Raw genomic sequence first — 10,897 nt, 5'->3', positions numbered from 1 at the left:
AAACTAAGAGAAAGGAATCCAAACATAATACTAAAGAAAGCCATCAAACCACAAGGGAAGAGAGCAAGAGAAGAAGAAAGGAACAGAGAAGGACTACTAAAACACCGAGAAAAAAAAGTTAAAAAATGGCAGTAAGTACATACTTATCGATAGCTACTTTAAATGTCAATGGACTAAAAGCTCCAATTAAAAGGCATAGGGCGGCTGATTGGATAAAAAAACAAGACCCATATATATGCTGCATACAAGAGACACACTTCAGACCTAAAGACACTCACAAACTGAAAATAAAGGGATGGAAAAAGATACTCCCCACAAATGGCAATGAAAAGAAAGCATGGGTAGCAATACTCATATCAGACAAAATAGACTTTACAGCAAAAACTGTAAAAAGAGACAAAGAAGGGCATTACATAATGATCAAGGGAACAATCCAACAAGAGGATATAACACTTGTAAATACCTATGCACTCAACGTAGAAGCACCTAAATATAAAAGCAATTATTAAGAGACATAAAAACAGAAACAGACAGTAACACAATAATAGTAGGGGACTTTAACACTCCACTTACACCATCAGATAGATCATCCAAACAGAAGATCAATAAGGAAATATTGGTCTTAAATGACACGCTAGAACAGATGGACCTAGTAGATATATACAGAACATTCCATGCAAAAACCAAAGAATACACGTTCTTTTCAAATGCACATGGAACGTTCTCCAGGATTGATCTCATATTAGGCCAGAGAACAAGTCTCCATAAATTTAAGAAGATTGAAATAATACCATCTTTTCTGAACACAACAGTATGAAACTAGAAATCAACTATAGGAAGAAAATCAGAAAAGCCACAAATATGTGGAGATTAAACAAAATGTTGCTGAACAATGATTGAGTCAACAAAGAAATCAAAGGAGTAATCAAAATATACCTAGAGACAAATGAAAATGAAAATACGGCATGTCAGAATTTATGGGATACAGCAAAAGCGGTTCCAAGAGGGAAGTTTATAGCAATACAGGCCTATCCTAACAAACAAGAAAAATCTCAAATAAACAATCTAACAATGCACCTGAAGGAATTGGAAAAAGAAGAACAAACAAACCCCAAATCAGTAGAAGAAGGGAAATAATAAAAATCAGAGCAGAAATAAATGAAATAGAGACTAAAAAACAATAGAATAAATTAATAAAACCAATAGCTGGTTCTTTGAAAAGATAAACAAAATTGACAAACCTTTAGCTAGACTCACCAAGAAAAAAAGAGAGAAGGCTCAAATAAGTAAAATCAGAAATGAAAGAGGAGAAATTACAATGGACACCTCAGAAACACGAAACATTATAAGAGAATACTATGCAAGCTATATGCCATCGAAATTGAGCATCTAGAAGAGATGGATAAATTCTTAGAATCATACAACCTTCCAACACTGGATCAAGAAGAAATAGAGAATTTGAATAGACCAATCACCAGTAAGGAGATTGAAACAGTAACCAAAAACCTCCCCCAAAATAAAAGTCCATGACCAGACGGCTTCCCTGGTGAATTCTACCAAACATTCAAAGAAGACTTAGTACCTATCCTTCTCAAATGTTTCCAAAAAATTGAGGAGGGATGATGTTCCCTAACTCATTCCATGATGCCAACATTACCCTGATACCAAAACCAGACAAGAACAACACAAAAAAAGAAAATTACAGGCCAATATCACTGATGAACATCGATGCAAAAATCCTCAACAAAATATTACCAAATCGCATACAACAATACATTAAAAAGATTATACACCATGATCAGGTGGGATTTATTCCAGGGATGCAGGGATGGTTCAACATTCACAAATCAATCAATGTGATACACCACATTAACAAAATGAAGAATAAAAATCACATGATCATCTCAATAGATGCAGAGAAAGCATTTGACAAGATACAGCATCCATTTATGATAAAAACTCTGAATAAAATGGGTATAGAAGGAAAGTCCCTGAACATAATAAAGACCACATATGACAAACCCACAGCTAATATCATCCTTAATGGTGAAAAACTGAAATTTATCCCTCTAAGAACAGGAACCAAACAAGGATGCCCACTGTCACCACTCCTATTTAACATAGTAATGGAAGTCCTAGCCAGAGCAATCAGGCAAGAAAAAGAAATAAAAGGGATCCAAATTAGAAAGGAAGAAGTGAAACTGTCACTATTTGCAGATGACATGATTTTATATATAGAAAACCCTAAAGAATCCACCAAAAAACTTTTATAAGCAGTAAACGAATACGGTAAAGTCGCAGGATACAAAATCAACATACAAAAATCAGTTGCATTTCTATACACTAACAACAAAGTAGCAGAAAGAGAAATTAAGAATACAATCACATTTACAATGGCAACAAAAAGGATAAAATACCTAGGAATAAACTTAACCAAAGAGGTGAAAGATCTGTACACCAAAATCTATAAAACATTGCTGAAAGAAATTGAAGAAGACACAAAGAAGTGGAAAGATATTCCGTGCTCTTGGATTGGAAGAATTAACATAGTTAAGATGTCCATACTTCCCTAAGCAATCTATAGATTCAATGCAATCCCTCTCAAAGTTCCAACAACATTTTTCATAGAAATAGAACAAAGAATCTTAAGATTTATATGGAACAACAAAAGACCCCGAATAGGTAAAGGAATCCTGAGAAAAAAGAACAAAGCTGGAGGTATCACACTCCCTGATTTTAAAATATACTACAAAGTTATAGTAACCAAAACAGCATGGTACTGACACAAAAGGAGACACACAGATCAATGGAATAGAATCGAAAGCCCGGAAATAAACCCACACATCTATGGACAGCTAATCTTCTACAAAGAAGCCAAGAGCATACAATGGAGAAAGAAAAGTCTCTTCAACAAATGGTGTTGTGAAAACTGGATAGCCACATGTGAAAAAATGAAAGTAGACCAGTACCTTACACCATACACAAACATTCACTCAAAATGGATTAAAGACTTGAATGTAAGACCTGAAACTATGAAACTTCTAGAAGAAAACATAGGCAGTATGCTCTTCTACATCGGTCTTAGCAACATATTTTCAAGCTCCATGTCTAACTGGGCAAGAGAAACAATAGAAAATATAAACAAATGGGACTACGTCAATCTAAAAAGTTTCTGCACAGCAAAGGAAACCATCAACAAAACAAAAAGACAACCTAACAATTAGGAGAAGATATTTGCAAACCATACATCTGATAAGGGGTTAATCTCCAAAATATATAAAGAACTCATGCATCTCAACAACAAAAAAACTAACAACCCAATTAAAAAATGGGCAAAAAATAATAACAACAATAAACAAACACATAGGGACAGAGATTGGATTGGTGGTTACCAGAGGGGAAGGGGGGAGGTAGGAGGGTGAAAGGGATAATTCGGTACATGTGTGTGGTGATGGGTTGTAATTAGTATTTTGGTGGTGAACATGATGGAATCTATGCAGAAATAGAAGTACAATGATGTACACCTGAAATTTTTACAATGTTATAAACCAATGTTACTGCAATAAACAAAAAATTAAAAAAAAAAAAATGGGCAAAAGACCTGAACAGACATCTCTCCAAAGAAGATATACAGATGGCCAACAGACACATGAAAAGATGTTCAAAATCACTAACTATCAGGGAAATGCAAATCAAAACTACAATGAGATATCACCTCTCGCCCATCAGAATGGCTATAATCAACAAGACAGGAAACAACAAGTGTTGGAGAGGATGTGGAGAGAAGGGAACTCTCATACACTGCTGGTGGGAGTGCAAACTGGTGCAGCCACTATGGAAAACAGTATGGAGATTCCTCAAAAAATTAAGGATAGAACTACCATACGATCCAGCTATTCCACTGCTGGGTATTTATCCAAAGAGCTTGAAAACACCAATGGGTAAAGATACATGCACCCCTGTGTTCATTGCAGCGTTATTCACAGTAGCCAAGACTTGGAAGCAACCTAAGTGCGCATCAAGGGACAAATGGATAAAGAAGATGTGGTATATATACACAATGGAATACTACTCAGCCATAAGAAACGATGAAACCCAGCCATTTGTGACAACATGGTTGGACATTGAGGATATTATGCAAAGTGAAATAAGTCAGAGGGAGAAGGTCAAATACCGTATGATCTCACTCATTAAGTAGTAGATAATAACAACGACAAACAAACACATAGAGACAGAGATTGGATTGGTGGTTACCAGAGGGGAAGGGAGGAGGAAGGGGGGGAAGGGGATAATTCGGCACATGTGTGTGGTAATGGATTGTAATTAGTATTTGGGTGGTGAACATGAGAACATGATGTAATCCATGCAGAAATAGAAGTATAATGATGTACACCTGAAATTTATACAATGTTATAAACCAATGTTACCACAATAAACAAAAAATAAATAAATAAATATATAAAAGGAATCTGAGAACAAGAATGGATTCCTGGAAATTGTATAAAATTACCAATATATAAAATTCACTAGAGAGATTGAATCTTAGAATGGATATGGCTGAAGAATAAGTTAGACAGTTGAAAGATAACACAAAAATAGATCACTTGGAATTTAAAGCTAAAAGGTGAAATGAGATGAAATGATGAGCAGAGAAAAATTAGAGCATACAGAAGTTGGATGCAGAAGGCATGACATCTGTCTACTAGGCGTTCCATAAGGATAGTACAGAGAGAATTAAAGCAGAGAGATGAGCAAAGAAAAAAAAATTTCCCTAAAAATTACATGCATTTTCAGGTTGAAAAGTCGCCTTATGTCAAGAAGAGTGAATGACAAAAGGCTCACACTTAGCCATTTTGGGGTGAAATTTCTAAAGTCTAAGATTGAAAAGAAAGCTCTGAGATTCTGGGGTGTGTAAAGGGGAAATCTGAGAGTAAAAGTAAGAAGAATCAGGTTAACATCAATATTAACATTTACAACACTGAATTCTAAAAGAGAATAATTAATGCCTTCAAATGTCTGAGGAAAAATGATTTGAATTTATAATTTTATGACTGGCCTATCAAGCAAATGTGTGGACAAAATAGTTACATTTTCAGACATGTGGGGACTCAGAACACTTATCTTCCAAGACCCTTTCTGAAAACAGTACTCAAAGTCTTATTTCAGCAAAATGAAGAAAGAAATCCAAGAAAAAGAAATGAGATCTAAGAAAAAGTGAAAGAAACCCAAGAATGCAATGAGATGATACCCCAAGATTAGCAGTAAAGCAGGTCAGATTACAGAAACAAGTTAGAGGTCTCTAGGAAGAATGGTTCTATCATATTTCTTAAATAATGTAGAAAATCCTAAGGCCGGCCCCGTGGCTTAGCGGTTAAGTGCGCGCGCTCCACTGCTGGCGGCCCGGGTTCGGATCCCGGGCACAGCAATGCACCGCATGTCAGTCCATGTTGTGGTAGTGTCCCATATAAAGTGGAGGAAGATCGGCATGGATGTTAGCTCAGGGCCAGTCTCCCTCAGCAAAAAGAGGAAGATTGACATGGATGTTAGCTCAGGGCTGATCTTCTTCACACACACACACACAAAATATATATATATGTATAGAAAATCTTAATAAAGCTTCCATAAAAAAGAAAATAATGCATTAAGAAATTCTGGGAAGAAAAAAAAACAAAAGCTTTACAAGAAAGTCATGGTCCAAATATGAAGCCAACTATTGAGTAAAAGAAAGAATCCATTTTATCTTAACACTGAGAAGAGTCTCCTTCAAATAGCACAGGTTTAGTGACATAGAATTATATTTCCATTTCTCTGGATCTAATCAGGAACTTCTTGGTTTAGTTCTGCCACAAATAAAACTTAGATAATCATAATGTATTATGTAATGTTTATTGCTTTAATTTTTATAATTAACCTATGGACAGATGGATCCAAAATCCTAGAATGAATCTCTCTCAACTATATATGTATTTATATATATATATGTATTTTTTGTATCTATCTAAAAAAGAAAAAATATATATTTATATGCATCTATGTGTGAGCAAATGACACACACAAACACATATATGTATGTCTAAGTGTATATCTTATATGCTATGTATATGTCCTATATACACGTATATGTGTATGTATATGTATATATCCCAATACACATCTCCTCTATTAAATCAATGGGAGTAGCTGACCAGAAGGAGTAAAAAAGAGTGGCAGAGAGTGTAGGTATGCTAATTTCCTAATTTTACATATATAGATACTGCTTAAAATGAATGGTTCAAAAACCAGAGGTCTAGGTATATAGTTTATAGTTCTATAATAATAATTAGAAGAACTAAAAAGAATAATATAACTAAAAATCCAGAAGTGTGTGGAAGGTAGCACATACACACCAAATTCCTCAGAGATTTTTGGGGTTAGTACACAGATGTTACTTAAAGTTGTTACATGAAGAAATAAGTTTGTGAGTGTACCATTTGGCATTATTGAGGTAACCAACTTTTTGAGGAGGTAGGAGTAGGATGGGAGCCCAAGGTACATCCTATTGCCCCCCCCCCCCCGGGAAGAGGCATGACCTTTTTTGAAGCAGCTCTCTTGAGCTGAAGGTAAATCCTTCTTGCTGAGCAGCTGGGAACTGAGCACTTCGGTCCTGGAGGGGCTTCCAATGCTGCCCTAGAGCGTCTGCTGCAGTGAGTAGCACTACTGAGTTAATACTTGTGAGTTCATACGAAGGGGATTCAGTAATTAGGGTTTTGTTGCATGGACCTTTCCTATGTTACTCGGTAATTTTGAGGTGGTTCTTTCTCATTTCTATTAAAAATATTATGAGCATTAGAAATACATAGAAATAATTTCAAATAATTCCTTCCAACACGAATATCTTTTTGCAGAACCATATGCAAATAGAACATATTTGCTCAAACCCTCTAGCACATAAAGCATATTCTTCTTATGCAAAATGAAGCTTTAAAATGTGTGAAAGTCTCATCTCTCCTAATTACAAATTCTCTGTTAAATTTATTCTACTTCTACTCTTTATCATGAAGAGATAGGAGTACATATTCAATTCCATCACTTCTTTGCCTATAGGTTACAGTAAAATTTTGTTAATTCTGTTCCCACTAAATTAGATTTATAATTATTGTGATAGAAGATAGGTTGACATTCATTTTTATTCTATGATTTTTAAAATAATACTTTTATAGTTTTTACAAAAAATTATACATATTCATAAAACATTCAACAATTACAGGCAAGTATAAAGAATAAGGCAATTAATCACTTAAATTCACACCTCTCAGAAATAACTATTCACACCTCTCAGAAATAACTAGTGTTAACAGCACTCTAGACATCTCTCTGTACAGATGGGTAGGTGGATGGATGGATACACGGATGGATGGACAGATAGATGGATGGAGATAGGTAATAGAAAAACATTTGTACAAATGGGATTACATGTACATACTACTTTACAGAATCTTTCTTGTCTTTACAACAGAGTAATGATTGTACGCCCAATTCTTAAAATATTTGTGACAATAATCTTCTAGTCCCTTCAAGTGTCTCATTAATAATCATTGTGCTTTGTGACCTAGCCTTTTTCCAGTTTAATTTTAAACAACCCAAATTATATTATTTCTGTTTATAATTTTTGTTTTCATAATAAAAACACTACTAACATATATTAAGCATTCACAATGTGTGGGACAATATGATAAACACTTTTACAAGAGTCATCTCATTCAATGCTTCCAGTACGCCCATAAAAAATGGAGTCCGAATAGAGAGGGTAAGCCGTGTGTCTGAGGTCACACAGCTAAGTATCAGACTAGACCTGAACCTAGGCATTTGGACTCCAGAGGCTACAATCAAGACCAGTCCATACAAAATTCATAAACCCCTCATTAATTAACCTGGTACAAGACCAAGATATTAATCACATTTTTTTCCTTCATCTGGATTTACAAACTCATAACAACACACTGCTGTATTCAGTAAATAATTATTAAAAATCTACTAGATATAAGACACTGTGTTACGGCACAAAGAATTAAGAAAAAAAGGAAAAGAAAAGAAATGTTTGTGTAAGGGATTTTATCATAAAAGAACAAAGCAATGGCCAAAAGAAACTGCTTGTCTATTTTTATAGTGTTTATATTTACTGATTGAAAAATGAATTGGGGTTTACATTTTGCCTGTCCTTTTTCTATACACACAATGTGTAAATACAAATTCTCTAGTAAAACTGAGAACATACTTCATATTCCATTCTGTAGTCTGCGTCTTTCTCACATAACATTATAGATGAGTATTTCCCATATCATTAAATATTATTTTAAAAAATAATTCTTAGTAGCTCTTTGGATGTAATTTTAATGAGTACATTCTAGCATATGGTTGAGCTATAAAATATTTTAATTATTCCCCAATTGTTTAATGTTTATGCTGTTAACTTTTTCCTATTATAAAACAGTCTTTAATAAACCTTAGGAAGGTCCTAGAGCAGAAATAAAATGATTCAACTTTTCAATTATTCAAGACAAAAAGAGGATGAAAATTTATTCAAGAGATTCTCTTATGCTTAGCTTAGAATCCCAAATTCATCTCTAAAGTATGGTTTTCAAGCCTAAATATTGTTCTCTCTACTTTTTGTCCTTGGATGAAGTGAAAATTTCATTTTCTTCTTTAAATCTCTCCCTTTTCAATGTATTGTTTTCTCCATTTCTTTTCTTTTTTCTTGTTTGTTTATTTTTCCAGTGTAAGAGTCACCTTTGATACTGAAAATAGCCAATTAGAGAAGATCTAAATTTCTGGGAAAGCAACTTTTATTCTTTCTCATTATTTTACTGTCTCTTGTTTTCCAATTAACACAGGAAGATTCACACAGCCCCAGTCTATATTCAGTCGCCCAGTCTGAGAGTTCACCATTATCACTGAATAAAATTCCAATCTTTGATTTAGAAATTCCAAGCACATCCCACTGAGGTCCAATTCTCTTAAAGAGATGTGGTGTTAATGGCTTTGGTTGTTTTCTTTCCCTTAGCAGAGGGAAACGGTTCCATGGCATAATTTTTCATGCTTTCATGAATTTAAAAATAAATAAATAAAATTATCCAAAAGCAGTAAATTATTCATCATGTTGCTTAGTCTTAAATCTCTGGTTAATTTTTTTCCAACACTTGCACGTATACTTTTTCCTGTTCCATAATACTTCAGATACCAGTTAATAAATGCGTGTGCTTGCGTGTTGATCACTGGGTTTAATCGCATGAATGTTTATCAAATCCAAGGGACTAATTATTATAAGCTTTCTACTGCACTGAAGAGCATTTTGCTGAGAATTGAATATTAAAAATGCAAAGGATCTGTGTCTCTATGCGAAATGTAAACTGACATTCTCACAAGAAAAGACAGTCTAAGCTGAAAGAAAATTGGCAAAAGAAAACAAAATATAATGTAATTGGCTTCCTTGAATTCATTTGATTTTCCTTCCTAATAAAAAGTTGGAGGAACAGCCATTTAAAATAGTTTGCCCCAAAAGACCAGAAACCAACCATCATACATGATACTAAAAATGCTTCCAGAATTCCATCTACTATATCTTGGAGTTAGTCGTGATAGACATAACCATTTAGGTAAAGAAGTGGTAACCAATGTTTAAATACAGAGTATGACTTCTTGTGTATGAAAATGCATCACTCATGGGCCAGTTAATCCAGAACGTTTGCCCCAAGGCTTTTAGCAGTGTAAATACAAAACTGACAATGGGACAAACACCAGCATTACCAGTTTTGTTAAATGCCACCAAGTGTTTAAAGAATGCAAATTGACTCATGGCATAACAAGATCATGGATCAAAACAGTCCCAAATTGAGGGAACATTTGTATTTGACAATATTGGGCCATTTTTGAGAATATCTATATACGTTTTTGCTGTTAGTGCTGGGAATAGGTCTCAGAGACAATTTTATCCAGTGGTTGGAGCCCTCGGAAACCTCCACAGAGGTGGCATGAATGATATGGAGAAACAGGGGAAGGCTAAGCAGGCCTCTCCCACCTTTTTAAATAAGATAGCTCAGCTTTTATCTGTCTTACAAATTGAGGGAAAAAAATCTAAAATTTCTTTTTAGAAATGAGAAATAAAACTCTTTGCTCCTACTCCCTCATTTTATGGGTGAGAAAACTAAGTACTGGGTAGATTAAGTGTTTACCCACTCTGCAATTATCTGGTGGTAAAATCAGATGTACCACCTTTTTTTTTTTTAAATGATACCACTTACATGTTAGCACTTTGGATTGAAAGTTTCTAAAAGTCAGACTATGTTGGTCTAACCTTCTTTTCATAACTTGCTGAATACAACTAGAAAGTCAAACTTAAAGAGAATTGTCAAAAGGGAAAGATTTTATTTCAGAAACCCACCTTTTCTATGCTGCAGGAATCTCTACTAGGTCTATGACTTTAAGTAATTAAACTTTGTTATGCCTTAATGTCTTCATTTTTTAAAATGAGGATAATGTGATGACAACATATTACAATAATAATAAGATACCATTTCACATCTATCATCAGATCAGCAAAGATAAAAATCTAATGCTACCAGGTATTGTTGAGAAAATTGGGAGATAAAAACACTCAAGTGCTGCTCCCGGGAGAGTAATTTGGTTTAACCTTTGAAAACAGTTTGGTAAAATCTAGTAGAGTTGACAACATAGTATCTTATAAGCCAGAGATGCTACTTCTAGTTATATGTACCTAAGTATCTAATAGGAGACCTATATGAGGATGCTCATTGTACCATTACTTTTTAAAGTAGAAAACTGGAAATAGATGTCCTTCAACAGAGGCATGGGAATGGTGGGTTTCCAGTTGCCCAGTTAAGGATCTTGAAAGTTGCCATTC

The sequence above is a fragment of the Ceratotherium simum genome, chromosome 37 (genome assembly GCF_057802395.1).
Source record: "Ceratotherium simum simum isolate JZ-2026a chromosome 37, ASM5780239v1, whole genome shotgun sequence".
Taxonomy (NCBI): Eukaryota; Metazoa; Chordata; class Mammalia; order Perissodactyla; family Rhinocerotidae; genus Ceratotherium; species Ceratotherium simum.
This window is presented reverse-complemented; position numbering follows the sequence as displayed.